The sequence below is a fragment of the Sitophilus oryzae genome, unplaced genomic scaffold (assembly GCF_002938485.1).
Source record: "Sitophilus oryzae breed Bouriz unplaced genomic scaffold, Soryzae_2.0 scaffold_682_pilon_pilon, whole genome shotgun sequence".
NCBI classification, from domain to species: Eukaryota; Metazoa; Arthropoda; class Insecta; order Coleoptera; family Curculionidae; genus Sitophilus; species Sitophilus oryzae.
In genome coordinates, this window is record NW_022147287.1 from 5,898,119 (window position 1) to 5,914,992 (window position 16,874).

A 16,874-nucleotide genomic window follows, 5' to 3' on the forward strand; every position below is an offset into this window, starting at 1 on the left:
TATTTATAAATAAATTACTATTTTTAAAACACTATTGCGTTTTATTGAATTATTGTGAATATACATGTATGTGTTCATAAATAGATACACAGTTTTATACAGGTTGTTAATTTGTTTATTACTCGCGGCAAGAGCTTTATGGTTGAAATATGGCAACCTCGGCCCGCTCGTCGAGAGACGACGCGACGGGACGAGTCGGCAGCTTAGCTTAGTGCTCATTTGGAATGTAGGCGGTGTTGCCATTCTGTTCCCCAATCAGTAACCGTCCTGTTAACAATCTGTATACAATGTATGATTGGAATTTAAGGTCTTGAGTCATTATTTCGTGATAAAATATGATATTTTATGTTTTTGAGCCTTTTCTTGATAAAATACCGTATGGGATCGGTATATTTCCCATATAAAATGACAGCAATCTTCATTTCATAGCCATCGCTGACGCCGTTATAAACCATCAAGAAATTTCAGGAGAATGAACCTGTGGCACTAAAAAGTTTTTTAACGGTGCATTGAAGCCTTGCAATGTTGCCATCGCTTTTACCCACATTCTGCATATACAGGGTTGTTCACCACATACGACACGGAGTATTGTAGCTAAACGATTAGATTTTTACAAATTGTAAGTTTTGGGTTCGTTGAATGACTATTAGATTACAGATACAATTTAAAAATATTTTACAAGATACAGAGTGTCCCAAATAAATAAAAAATATCAAAGTTGTATTTTTTTAAATGGAACACCCTGTATATTATTACATTTTTAGTTTCTACGATTAAAATAAAAGTAAATTTGATAAAGGTTTTTATTACACTTAAACCTTACCGTTTTTGAAATATTTCCAATTTTGTGAAATTTTAAGGCTTCAATTCTCCAAGGGTATCAAAGTTTTTAATACTAAATATTTACTGAAGTTTATTTATTGATCAGTTATTGTGTTGCAATAATAAAAATTATACTACCTTATACAGAGTGTCTAAAATTTTATATTTTAAATAATTACTAGCTTTAAACGGCAATAACTTGTTTAATTTAAATGGAACACCCTGTATATTTTATGGGCATCAGATGCACAATTTAATTATCTATCAAATTGTATTATACCATTTTTTACCTATCTCTTCAAGTTTCCGTAGAAAATGCATTTTCTTGTAATTTTAAATTCATTTATCAATATACCCATGGAATACTGACATTTTAGGTTATTTTTAAAGATGTACCACATTTTTAAAGAGTACAGATACTATTGTCGATAATATTGTCGATATAGTTTGTTTATTTCATTAAAAAATAAAAAAGAATAAATATTTGTTAAAGAGGACTAATTAATATGATTCCAGTGTTCAAACTACATTAATTGACTGTTTGCTTTGATTAATAATAATTGCTCCAAATACTAAAAAACTGAATTTTGTATGTGTATTAGACAGTGTGGTAAAAAGTAACACCTTAAAAATGATATTTCATTTTTCGACAAATGCTTATTTATAACAACAGATACATTCATTTTCATAAGTTATTATTATATTGATTTCTGATTCAAATCCACATTTATTTAGAATAATTTATTAACGAACATAATTAAGTATGTAATTCATTAGTATTTGGGCGGAAATAATGGTGGTACATTTAACTAATGGTATACTCTTTTATAAAGATTTAAATAGTTTTCTTTTTGTATACAAATGGGCTAGTAATATTATCATTTTGCTAAAAACGATAGTAATACTAGCCTGTACATTTTGTACATTTGTTGCTTTAAAAACAATCTAAAATGTCAATATTCCATGGGTATATTGATAAATGAGGTCTAAATTATAAGAAAATGCATTTTCTACGAAAACTTGAAGGGATAGGTAAATAGTGGTATAATACAATTTGATAGACAATTAAATTATGCATCTGATTCTCCTGAAATATACAGGGCGTTCCATTTAAATTAAACAAATTATTGCCGTTTAAAGCTAGACATAATTTAAAATAAATTTTTAGACACTCTGTATGAGGTAGTATTATATTTATTATTGCAACACAATAACTGATCAACAAATAGACTTCAGTAAATATTTAGTATTAAAAACTTTGATACCCTTGGAGAAATGAAGCCTTAAAAGGCTTGAAAATATTTCAAGAACGGTAAGGTTTAAGTGTAATAAACCTTAATCAAATTTACCTTTATTTTAATCGTAGAGACTAAAAATGTAATAATATACAGGGTGTCCCATTTAAAAAAATACAACTTTGATATTTTTTATTTATTTGGGACACTCTGTATCTTGTAAAAATATTCTTAAATTGTAGCTCTAATAGTCCTTCAACGAACCCAAAACTTACAATTTGTAAAAATCTAACCATTTAGTTACAATACTCCCTGTCGTACGTGGTGAACAACCCTGTATAGTAAAATGAAGAGCTGCTCGGTATCTTAAATTTTAAAATTAATTTAAACATTTTTGCCAAAATTTCATTTAGTCAGGGTTATAGACTTTAGTGTCAATGTCGATATTATCGATGACGTGCATCGGAAAATGTTTTGCGATTACTGTATCTAAGTACTGTGGTACCATCTTGATCTTTCTCTTGATGCACGGAGACTACGATATGTATATGGAAGAAAGCAATATCTACCTACGAAGAAAGTGCGACGTGAAAGCAGAGTGTGGTACTCGAGTGTACGTAGTAGCGAGCCCCCATAAAGTATTATGGTAATATTTTGCTCGTCAAGGACGCGCGGAACGCCCTCTATTGTCGCGTGTCGTTATTTCGAGCGATTTCACCATGACATCAGAGTTGAACGGATAACAATCAGTACCATTTATTAAAAAGGTACACTGGCACGATTTAATCAGAATTAGACGGGTGAAAAATGCTCTTGTGTTCAACCACATTGGTTAAATGATTTTTGAGATTACTGACTTTTTTAAAACTTATGCTGCATTAATTTGTGCAGGTCCTTGCAGCGCCATTTACCTTTAAGTTAGGGTACTGATATGCAACTGTCAGGGATGGATGGGGAAATGGAAACCGGCCCGGGAATAATAGGCAACCGGCCCAAATTCACAAAAACAAAATGACAATAACGAAAAAATATACAGGGTGTTTCAAAACAAATGCGAAAAACTTCAGGGGGTGATTCCTTGTTCAAAATAAAGGGTAGTTTGCTTATAATGTTAATGTCAATTGATATTGTAGTATTAAAGATAAGAAAAATAATGTTTTGCTCTTTTTGCCTGAAAACGAAAGATAGACTGGTCGAAGAGCCACTGTGTTAGGTATTTTTCTTTTTAAAATGAGGGGTTGAACAACTACCTTGTTAACGAGTCTCTGAAGAAAAATCTTATCAAACGCATGCAATTATTTCTGATATTAGTTTAGCTTAGTCTCTTGTGTGTTTTTTTTGATAAACTCACCGATTTGAAATAAAAAAATAAAATGTAAAGCATTACCCCATGCCAGGACAAAAAACAGTTTTATTTTTTAATATGTACTTTTTTTATTATTTTGTACTTTCATGAATTAAAATACAGAATTAAAAATTGTCTTGGTAAATAATTTTTAAGAGGTTATCGTTCAGAAGAAAATGTAACGATATTATTACGAAATAAAACTGTCTGACAGCAGCCTACTAGATTCTTTATCCAAAAATGTTTTTTGTCCTGACATGTAATGCTTTACATTTTATTTTTTAATTTCAAATCGGTGAGTTTTACTAAAAAAACACAAGAGATAAAAAAGTGTCTAAACAAACTAAACTATCCAAAATTTTTTTTGCATGTGTTGCATGTGATAAGATTTTTCTTTAAATTTCGTTAACAAGAATGATAAGGGTAGTTTATTTCAACCCTTCCACTCATTTTAAAAAAGTGAAAAAATTACCAGAAAGTGTGTTATCATAACAGTAATGCTTCCATAAAATTTCATTAGTCTATCTCTTTTCGTTTTCAAGATAAAAAATAAAAACAGTATTTTTCCGCCATCTTTGTACCGCGATATCTCCGTAATGCTTGACTTTTGACCCGACGTTTATGAAGCAAACTACCCTTTATTTTGAACAAGGAATCAGCCCCTGAAGTTTTTCGCATTTGATTTGAAACACCCTGTATATTATTTATTAATATATAAGTAAGGGTGATTTTTGCTCGGGTAAAAAACTCTTTTGCCTCCTGTCTTTTGAAAAAAATTGAAATTGTCTTGATAACAATTTTATAAAGATCAATATCAAGAGGTCGATCATCTGCATTTTTACTACAAAATGGCTCAGTTTCACAGGGTTCTACTGTTTTATTTCCATTATTGATAACGGTAATTTGATCTTGAATAAGCTACGATGTTGAGAAACTTTAAAACTTCCTGATTCATTCAGTCCAGCAGGCCCAATCCTCTGTGAAATACATTATTTTTAGCTTTTCAGGTATATACTTTCTTACACATTGTAGAAAGAAATTCTCTCTTTTCTGGTACAGCAGCAGACTCGTCGTGTTTTAATTTTTGGTATAATTCTCAACCCGTAACTTTTTCTCATATCATACAGGATGTTCAAAATTCTACGCCAAACTTTCTTAAATATAAAATGACATTTCTTCGTTCTTTTTTTTAACGGAAAGCGGTGTATATGATTCTTTTAATAGATGGAGAATTAAAAAATTAACATTTTTTGTATTTAGAATGTTTCAAAATTTTTTAACGGCTTCGCAGATATTAGATACTATAATATTATTTCATATTATGGCTCTTTCAACGGTAAAATACGCGAAAAAAATCTTTGGGTGGCTTTGATAAAACTTGACTATGAATTGTTTTTGGTCACTTCCTTATAGTACTGTCATTATACTAACCTACTAAATCTCGTTTTTTTTATTTGAAAAAAAAATATTAGAGGGGTGAGCCACTTTTAAGTCCCACCCGGTATATGTATAGCTCATTTATAGTTTTTGTTTTGACGAAAAAAAAACAAATTCGAAGACGATTGCGATGACTCCGACCCAAGCCGAATGAAAGTAAAACTTTCTTAAAATTCAAAGAGGCGCCTCGTGATGGTGATTGCAGCGACTATTAACGGTTTTTGATTGAATTGGACTCTCCTCAGTGGCGTACTGATAAATAATAATAATATTTATAATATTACAAACATGATTAGTTAAAAAAAACTGGTCTCGCTCCTGCGGTATTGGTCTTGATTTTGTACAAAAAGCAAGATCAAGACCAAGACTAGCCTTTGATCTGCAATACCAAGACAGTGACCAAGCCCGACCATTTCCAGACTTCCTTAAAACCAAGACTCTTTTTCACGTTTTTTTTTAGATAAAATGACATTCTAGATTTGAATATGATTGGGATTCTTGGTTAGGTTAAACCCGTGTATATGAATTTTTAAAGTAGCTCAACCTAAGACGTTTATGGATGTAAAGCACCAGATGGCGGGGCGTATTTCACAGTCTTTTACTACAGAAAAATATTTTTTGTTACTCTGAATTTTGAAGCGACCAATAGAAACAGAGAAAATAAAAATTGATAATTTTCGGACTGTGCCAATTGGTTACTAATCGACCAGATACTTTTTGTCTATTAGATATGAGATAAAAGCTGGTAATTATACAATTCGACCATTGTAAATACCCGATAAATTCCGCAAGGCCGACGAGGCCGATGTTTTTCACTGATAAGAAAAAAAAAATGTTTGTTTAGGTAATTTTCGAGATATTTTTCTTTCTGAATGCACATTTTTAAAGTATTTTATATTCTTTGTCCGCTTGATCTATTATACTGGTCGCACGTATCGAAGTTCTGTTTCTTCTAGTTTTAAAAAATGTTCTTATTTCTTTGTAGTTGTAGTGTAAAATTAGATTAATTTTATTAAGTTTAATTATAATGTTTAGTGTAGAATACCAGAAATAGTTTAGTAGTGTTTTTATAGTTTATTATTTTGTAGTTAAGTAGTAGGTGAAGGGATAATTTGGTTATTTTTTCTTTTTGTTTGATTAATTAGTAAGTTTGATAATTTTTTCAGGGTAGAATACAAGAAGTAGTTGTGTAGTGTTTTTATAAGATATTATATTAGTTTATTTTGTAGATGAGGTATTTGGGTATTTTTTCTTTTTGTTTTTCTTCTAATTGCAATAATTCTATTAAGTATTGTGATAGATACACTATATCTTCCTTCAACTTCGTTGAAAAGTGCGTTATCATGTAATTTTGGTTTTCTGGTAGTAGAATATACGAAAAAAAAATCTGATCAAATTTATTTTAAATTAAAAATCGAGTCTTATTAATCAAATTAATCTAGTCAAATAATAATAACAGTTAGTTTCTATTAGTTTCTAAATACTATACAGGGTGAGTTTCCTACGATCGATGTTCTCTATGGGTATCTCGGAAACTACTGGAGATAGAGTCGGTTAAATGGGGAAAGAATAATTGCAGTTTTGTCGGGTCATAAATTCCGCGCCTTTCGGATTTTTCGGAGAAGTTCAAGGCTTACTAGATATTTCGAAAAAAACATATTTTGGCTATTTTAAAACTTCTCTCTAATTCCATTATAATCTACCGTATGATCGAATAAAAACGGCGTCAACGATGGCTATGAAATGAAGATCGCTGTCATTTTATATGTAAAATTATATGGGAAATATCATCGATTGTCATTTCATAGCCATCGCTGACGCCATTTTTATTCGATCATACGGTATTTTAGACAAAAAGTTTCAGATAAAAGTTGTAGATAATCACATACTTAATGAGTTTGTGTTTTCTGTTTTTTTCCTAAAGCCTGTCATTTTTGACATATGACACAAACATTATGGTTTTGTTTAAATGGAAACCATAGTTGGCCATGACTTCATAAAAAGCGCCATTTTTTAAGCTTTTCAGCGATATAAGTATAATATGTTTTTTTTTTCGAAAAATTACAAGTTATAGCCAATTCTTTTCTTTCTTGGCTTAATTTCCATACCAATACCATGCCAGTTAGTTGGCACCAAAAATGTAAAAAGTTTTATGTTTTAAAAAAAATGAAATGATTCTTTTATAAACCTACATTAAATCAAATTAAAATAGGTATGTAACTTTTTTTAAATATTAATTAACAGCCAATTAGCATTATCATAAATTATAAATAATGTACCAACATATCGAAATAATAATTTCTGTATTAATACGGTTTAGAATTCTTAAAATAACAGGCAAAAATAATCCACAATTTACAATAAAATAAAAGTTTCGTTTAAATTTCTTAATCAACTGATCACTATTAAAGTTCGCAGAAACCCGGGGCTATTTTATTACATTACTCTAAGGAAAATAACGAAAATAATCGATATTTTTGACTCCGCCCCGAAAGGTTCACGATTTGTCCTCCAGTTGGCAGCACATTTTGTCTAGTCGGTTGATCAACTTTAAGAATATATAAACAAGGGTTAAACCGAACCTAACCATATGTACTCCATCCTAAGGGTGTACTAACTAAGGGTATCATAAATTAAGGGAATTCAATTTATCGAACCAGACCAACTACGGTCACTCGGGGATAGTGCCAATGATAGGGAAAATTAGGGCGAACACGAGTCCACGATATCTCCTAGACCAGAAAGCGGACTATCTGCTCACAAAACATGATTTTGGAGAAAAGATAACGATGCGCATCCCGACAAGAGAAGAATGGGAAAGCTATCTAGTTGTATTGGTGTAAAAAATAAAGGAAAAGGCCAGTTGTATACGAGGGAAAATCACTGATAGATCAATAGGGGATATCGTGATTCTTCTGCTGTTTTTTTTTCTGGTAGTAGAGATCCTGAGCTGTGTATCATAGAGACTCTTAAGCTATGTATATGTTGGAGGCAGATACCAAATTCGGCCTATATCCGAAATAATTAGACATATGGTGATTTGTCCATACTAAACTTACCAGATGCGTGCAACTTCGTGGTTATAAATAGTCTTTATATAACTTCTTTGCGGAGGGGGTTAATCTCTTTTTTTGTATAATATATAACAACAAAAGATTAACACCCTCCGCATAGAAGTTGAAACCAATGCAATCAAAACTCTTCCGCGTAACTTTGTGAATATAGGTAGGTATATTTAATTATAATCGCCATATGTCTAATTATATCGGACATAGGCCGAATTCGGCATCTGCCTCCAACATATACATTAGTATCTAAATGTATATTTACATAAAAATAAATATTCGTTCGTAATAATTAGTTAATAAGTGATACGCCACTGGTATATTTATTTAATCACATAACTGCCTGTTTTCACCTTGGGTTGAACATAATTTCGTGATAATTGTCTCAGGTATATTTTGATTTTTTCACTTTCTAAAGAGTTAAGGATCTTTTTATTATATAGTTGATTCCATAAATTAACAAATATAAATTTTTAATACAAAGAACTTTATATGAATCTATACTATATAATATAAATCTATATTAATATATAAAATCCTTAAGTGACTGACATACTGATTAATCACGATCCTGCTCAAAACACTCAACGTAAGAAGCTCAATTTTGGCATACAGGTTGATTCTAGGGTATATATATACAGGGTTGTTCACCACATACGACACGGAGTATTGTAGCTAAACCATGAGATTTTTACAAATTGTAAGTTTTGGGTTCGATGAAGGACTATTAGAGGTACAATTTAAAAATAATTTTACAAGATACAGAGTGTCCCAAATAAGTAAAAAATATCAAAGTTGTATTTTTTTAAATGGAACACCCTATATATTATTACATTTTTAGTTTCTACGATTAAAATAAAGGTAAATTTGATTAAGGTTTATTACACTTAAACCTTACCGTTTTTGAAATATCTTCAATTTTGTGAAATTGCAGTATAAATTTTAAGGCTTCATTTCTCCGAGGGTATCAAAGTTTTTAATACCAAATATTTACTGAAATTTATTTATTGATCAGTTATTGTATTGCAATAATAAAAACTTTACTACCTTATACAGGGTGTCTAAAAATTTATTTTAAATAATTACTAGCTTCAAACGGCAATAACTTGTTTAATTTAAATGGAACACCCTGTATATTTTATACGAATCAGATGCACAATTTAATTGCCTATCAAATTGTATTATACCATTTTTTACCTATCTCTTCATGTTTCCGTAGAAAATGAATTTTCTTGTAATTTAGAACTCATTTATCAATATACCCATGGAATACTGACATTTTAGATTATTTTTAAAGATGTACCAAATTTTTAAAGAGTACAGATACTAATATTGTCGATATAGTTCGTTTATTTCATTAAAAAATATAAAAAAACTGTTTAAATATTTGTTAAAGAGGACCAATTAATATGATTCCAGTATTCAAACTACATTAACTGACTGTTTGCGTTGATTAATAATAATTGCCCCAAATACTAAAAAACTGAGTTTTGTATGTGTATTAGACAGGGTGGTAAAAAGTAACACCTTAAAAATGATATGTCATTTTTTAATAAATGCTTATTTATAACAACAGAGACGTTCATTTTGATAACTTATTATTATAATGATTTCTGGCTCAAATCCAGATTTATTTAGAATAATTTATTAACGAACACAATTAAGTATGTAATTAATTATTACATGGGCGGAAATAATGGTGTTATATTTAATTAATGGTATACACTTTTATAAAGATTTAAATAGTTTTCTTTTTGCATACAAATGGGCTAGTAATATTATCGTTTTGTTAAAATCGATAATATTACTAGCCTGTACATTTTGTACATTTGTTGCTTCTAAAACAATCTAAAATGTCAACATTCCATGGGTATATTGATAAATGAGGTCTAAATTATAAGAAAATGCATTTTCTATGAAAACTTGAAGGGATAGGTAAAAAATGGTATAATACAATTTGACAGACAATTAAATTGTGCATCTGATTCTCCTAAAATATACAGGGCGTTCCATTTAAATTAAAGAAGTTATTGGCATTTAAAGCTAGAAATTATTTAAAATAAATTTTTAGACACTCTGTATAAGGTAGTATTTTTTTTATTATTTGGAAAACGCTTGGACACGCATAATTTATTTTGTTTATTTACATATTTTGAAATTTTTAAAAAAATTATACATGGTGTTCCAAAAAGTTGAGTAATTGATTAACCACGATTCTGCTTAAACTACTTGACGTAAAAAGCCTATTTTTGTGAGAAAATTTTATCCAGTTTGTATGTTAATGGAAATTCTTGCTTTGCTTTATCATCACCATTACAAATGATTAATTCGACGGGAACGAAGTCGCGGGTTTACACGCTAGTTTTACATATAAAATGACAGCGATCTTCATTTCATAGCCATCGCTGACGCCGTTTTTATTCGGTTATCATACGGTATTTTGTAATACACACTTAAATTGAATTTGAAGGCATACAATTTTTTTAGTTGGTTGGTTAGGTTAATGTAATGATAAATTCTAATTAAATTAATGTATTAAACAGTTGTGTATACGTAAAAATTTATTGACGCAACATATTTTTCGTATGTTCGTTAAACAATTTCACTCGGCTTGTTGCATAGAATAATAAATATTGAATTGACAATTCACTATAAGTTTTATATTACGTGAAAATGACGAGCAAGAAAGTTATGTTGTAATTTTTTCGAGAAATTTTGACTTACCTCATAATTTAAAGCAGGTGACTGAATATAGTTTGTTTGTTAATAGCAAAATAAAATTAATACTGAACTGAGTTTTAATGATGCTATCATAGTTAGGGAAACGCGCGTCCAGGCAGTGCAAAGATAAAGTGTTTTGGTGTATTGTAGTGACTTAGTGTTTTATTTTGCTGTGTAACACCAAACGTTTCAATCCTCAACTGTATTCTTAGTTTGTTTGTTAATTAAAAAAAGGCAAAATAGTGAAATGTCTGTAGTGTAAAAAATACATTTTAATCTCCGTCTACATCTTTAATATCAGTCGTACCTGTCCTTTCTCTAGGAGAGAACTTTGTCGTTGGTGGGGAAGCTCCTAGTCCCATTATTATTTTTTCGTAATTTACCGTGCGATTTTGACGCCTTTTTTAGGTAAATTTTTGGGGATTCGTAAGTAAAACTTACGCTTAGCTTAGTTTTCTTTACTCTTTCTCTTTACATATGGCATTGTCTTTGTGGTAAAGACGTCATTCCTTTTTTTTGCATAGTTCTTCAATAAAATATTGGATATTCTGAACAAGATGGATTTAATAATAAATTCTGATGTATGTGAGGGGCAATTGTGACCTAAAAAAAAGACTTACATCTAGGCCATTTATATTTTCAAATGTCAATGTTGTCAATATCTTTCTGTGATCTTTTTGATGTAAAAAGCTTGATTCTTCTTCCAATATTTTACTTATAGTGAGGTAAGTGTAACCAGTAGTCATATAACTACATCCTCACTAGGCTAACAGAGGCTTTGGCCTTTGGCCTTTTTGAGGCATATTTATTGCACTTCTTATCCGAGAACTACTAGTAGGAGTGAAATTATCTCTTTTAATAGCTGTCAACCATTTTTTACGAAGCTCGTCATTTTTGGGGAATATAAAAGCAGAAACCTTGGGACCCCCTCTATAATTCTCGTGACAATTTGGAACAGAGCATGTAAAAGGCATGCCACAATAAAATGTTAACCCTTTAATACCTATCTTTTGATTATTGTAAGTAACCATTATAAAGTACCTACTATGCAGACTGGCGGCGAAGGCTTTTTACTCATTTAGTTGTAATATCTTGATAAATACTTGTAGTTCTTACCTTAAAATAATTTATAATAGAGGAGTACGACAAGCACAAAAGTTTGAAGTTCTCTATGTGGAATGTCTATTTGGATTTTTATTACACTGTGTGTTATTTTATCACAATTTTCTGATCACACCATGCACTGAACACTAAGAACTAAACAAACGTGTTGCAGAAGCACAACAAACTATAGAGATAATTAATTATTTCTGGTATGCAATCGGAACGAGAAACCACTACAGGCTTTTCAGGTTAAAGGTAAACAATTTAATAATGCGCTGCCTTCGCCGCCATATTTGCCTTATCCATATCATCTTGATTGGCCTTGAGTTGAGGTGGTGCTGGTCAAATCAAATCGCAATGTTGCCAGTTGTTGGCTGGCGCACGAGTACGGTTCTTCAATGTGATTGGGTGTATTTTTCATACGTCATCAATTGGCGCTTTAAAATTATTTCAAATTAAAGCAATTTTGAGGGCCTATAAAAAAATTATTCAATGTCGTGGAACTATTTTTTTTGGATAAATATACTGAAAATAGTCTTCTATTTCAGATTTTGTCCTTGAATTGGGTATTTTATTTTTTCTGAAAGAGCCCATTGGAGCGTTGCTACACCGATCGCGGCGGTGGCGACTATACATTCCACTGGTCCCACTATAACGTTCCGCCTTGTCTTTTGAAGTTCCCATTTGGCGACGCGACGACGCGAAATGGAAACGAAAAGTCTGCAGAAACCGTCACTACCTGATTTATGATGTTCATCAGTAGGACTATAGAAAGATGTAAATAGGCAGTGAATGAAAGTCATCAACTCGAGGGAGGAGGGCCATAGTTTGGTCCTCACAATAGGAATTGATGTCAAATCCAAGGGGACAATAGAGAAAAAAAGATATATCCTCTATTATAGATTCGGGACAACACTGGTATCAGGCCTAAGGAGGGACCAAGTTAAAAAGGTGAATAAAATGGAAACAGGTTCTCCAGCCTCCACCTCATGGGTTCCTCAGCCGGAGGCAAGCTCCTTGACTGCCAAGGGCACGGAGAGCCAAATACCAACCGTGGAAGGAGATAGATGATTAGCAAATTTACAAAAAATACTTCATACCTTCATACTGATTTCATTCATTCTCATCAATTCAATAGGTAAAAATATAATTTCCCATATTTGTGCGACCTTTTTTTGGTCGAGACCGTACAAATAAAAATGCAGTGAAAGTGTCCAAATTTGAAACGTTTATTTATTTAATGGTTTCATTTTTATTTTCAATGCGAAAATCTAGTTTAGCGAACAATGGCGGTGTCGCTCCATTGTACTTCCTTTTGTTTCTTCCTGCGATTAAGGCCGATTATTTTCTTCTTCGTTCCATTCTTCGCGTCTTCGTTTCATTCTTCCACGAGATCGGCGGATCTTTCAATTTTCTAAACCATTTGGCATTGTTAAATTTGTTAAACGGCCCACAATCGCTGGCTATTAAGATGCTCTCTGTTACCATTGTGAAATGGATAATGATTAGGTTTTAAGCCGCGTAAAGACGTGTGTAAGCGTACGTCCATAGTACCACCCAAGCAACACACAATGGTATATTATACGTTTAAACTGATCCGTCTTATCTAGGCATACGACAAAGAATGTGAAACGTATAATAAACTGCAAAATGTCCGCGATTTCAACGTATATATTTAAGGTTTCTATATTCCTTTTATAATCGTATATACGTATACCAATATTAAATAAGATGGTAAACGTATATTAGCAATTTATGATATACTAGGATTACGCGTAGACCAAATACATAATAAAATTTATACGTATTTTATATACGTTATTTTTACATACAAATTTATACGCGCACACTGACCGGCGGGCGCCGCACTCGCCGCACGCGCCGCACGAATCGCACTTTTTTTTCTTGTCGCTCACACTGAGCCGTACCGAACGCGCTGCACGGGCCGCATTATTCGCTATTTTGTTTCTTTTTGCCCCTACTACACCCGTATTTGCCAATTGTTGCCAATCGAATTTCTCATCAGTCGCTTCCGGAGTCCTGCCAGCGGTGATAAGCATTTTTTTTTTAATATTTCTCGACAATGAATGATAACGAACAAAAAATAATTATAATCTCCTTGCTAATAGAAGAAGAAGAAGAAATCACGAGAAAGAATCGAGAGTTATAGGTTCACAATATTTGCAAAAATCCACATTATTTCCATATTTAATTGAGGATAAACTAAAAAATTTTCAATATGCGCCATGAAAAATTTGCGAACTTTTTTAGGATAATATTGAATTTCTAATCTCCTTTTGGCTACCTACATATACATGGTGTTTCAAAACAAATGCGAAAAACTTCAGGGGGTGATTCCTTGTTCAAAATAAAGGGTAGTTTGCTTCATAAACGTTGGGTCAAAAGTCAACCATTAGGGAGATATCGCGGTACAAAGATGGCGGAAAATAATGTTTTAATTTTTTATCTTGAAAACGAAAAGAGATAGACTAATGAAATTTTATGGAATCATTACTGTTATGAAAACACACTTTCTGGTAATTTTCTCACTTTTTTAAAATGAGTGGAAGGGGTTGAAATAAACTACCCCTATTATACTTGTTAACGAAATTTAAAGAAAAATCTTATCAAACACATGTAAAAAAATTAATTTGGATAGTTTAGTTTGTTTAGAAACTTTTTTATCTCTTGTGTCTTTTTGATAAAACTCACCGATTTGAAATTAAAAAATAAAATGTAAAGCATTACCCCATGTCAGGACAAAAAACATTTATATTTTTTAATATGTACTTTTTTATTATTTTGTACTTTCATGAATTAAACAATAGAATTAAAAATTGTTTGGTAAATGCTTTTTAAGAGGTTATCGTTCAGAAGAAAATGTAACGATATTATTACGAAATAAAACTGTTTGACAGCAGCCTACTAGATTCTTTATCCAAAAATGTTTTTTGTCCTGACATGATTGTAATGCTTTACATTTTATTTTTTAATTTCAAATCGGTGAGTTTTACCAAAAAAAACAAGAGATAAAAAAGTGTCTAAACAAACTAAACTATCCAAATTTTTTTGCATGTATTTGATAAGATTTTTCTTTAAATTTCGTCAACAAGAATGATAAGGGTAGTTTATTTCAACCCCTTCCACTTATTTTAAAAAAGTGAAAAAATTATCAGAAAGTGTGTTTTCATAACAGTAATGCTTCCAAAAAATTTCATTAGTCTATTTCTTTTCGTTTTCAAGATAAAAAATAAAAACATCATTTTTCCGCCATCTTTGTACCGCGATATCTCCCTAATGGTTGACTTTTGACCCAACGTTTATGAAGCAAACTACCCTTTATTTTGAACAAGAAATCAGCCCCTGAAGTTTTTCGCATTTGTTTTGAAACACCCTGTATAGAGTGGAAGAAATTGTGTGTGACGTCAGCAGCACTAGCCGCATTTATCGAAAATCATTATGGTCCAACAATACTGGCCGCATTTTCGTCGATGCGATTACTAGTTATACTATAAAAATACAGCTACTATAAAAATTAAATGATTAATCGAATCTTACGTGTGAGTACCATAATTAATAATCGTTTAGGTACTCTTTATAGTACTTATCCCCTCTAGCTCCTTACTCTTTATATTTATTTCTTTTGACATTTTAATTTGAAATTTTATTTTATTTGCTTAAAACTTTTCAATGCCGCTACACGCCGTGGTTTCTTTTTGCGCGTTCTATCATCACATCTGAATCTAACTTTCTACCAATTTTCGATGTTGTGTTTTTGCGAAAATAGCGGGTACTGCGGTACTGCAACCACGACTCCGGAACAGATATATCATTAGATATGTACGGACGAAATAGTCTAGAATTTCTCATCCACGATTAGTGTCTTACGCAACTTTTTTGTTGTTCTGCCAAGAGTAATAATTTTTCGGGTACTGGTTTTAAACATCAATTAAAACGAAGAAAAATATAATTAATTAGTATTTTTAGTAAATATAACAATACCGGAAAATATACCAAAATGGATGTTTTTGTATAATAAAAAATACCAGGGGGAGAGAAAGGGGGGGCCAAAAAACAGGAGCAATGGTCGAAGATATTATGCGCCTTCTAATATGAGCATGCGAGGCCGCGATGCCTCGAAAACGCCCTCGTCACGGTAAGAGACCAGTTTGCTGGTGGACCACCGAATCGTACATAGATCAAGAAACCAGGAAGAAGCAAACAGGAAATCCGAGGAATACAAGTCAAAAAAAAAGGAACTCAGGGGTGCAATTAACACGAGCAAAAAAGGATGCTGGAAAACAATAATACACGATATAGACTCAAACTAGTAACACAGAAGCTTGGTGCACTAAAGTCAGAAAACGTCGTCATGGACGCGAACACAATGAAAAATATTGTAGACGCTTTATTTTCCACGCACATTGTGCGCTCTGATGTCACCATAGAGCTGGTAGCGGATATTCCTGCTTTCTCACTAGAGGAACTACAAAAAGCCATCGGGAGTTTAAAAAATAAAAAGGCTCCTGGCCCAGACGGCATGCAGGCGGAAGTTCTTAAGATAGCACTTCAATCAAACCCTGATCTGTTGCTGACAATGTATAATGCTTGCCTGTCGACAGGTGTTTTTAGCAAGCGTTGGAAAGTTGCACGCCTTGTCCTGATCAGCATGTTTGACGCAGCGGGGAAAGCCTTGGAGAAATTACTGAAGCCACGATTGCTTAGCGCAATAGAAGATGCTGGGGGATTATCTCCTAAACAATATGGTTTTCGATCTAGAAGATCTACAACTGATGCTGTCATGGAGGTCGTCGAAGCTGTTCGAAGAGCGGAAAACCGCAACCGCCATTCACGCCGCATTGTCCTACTCGTGACCCTTGACGTTAGGAATGCATTCAATTCAGCAAACTGGAACGATGTGCTTACAGCCTTAGAAAAATCTTTTCACATACCGAAATATCTTCTACGAATGATAGACGACTACCTAAGAAATCGCGTTCTCATTTACGAAACTAAAGAAGGGTACAGAAGGAAGACGATAACATCGGGGGCTGCACAAGGATCTATCCTTGGTCCGGATCTATGGAATGCGTCTTACGATTAGGGTTCCCAACCGTCCCGGTTTGGCCGGGATTAACCAGGAAT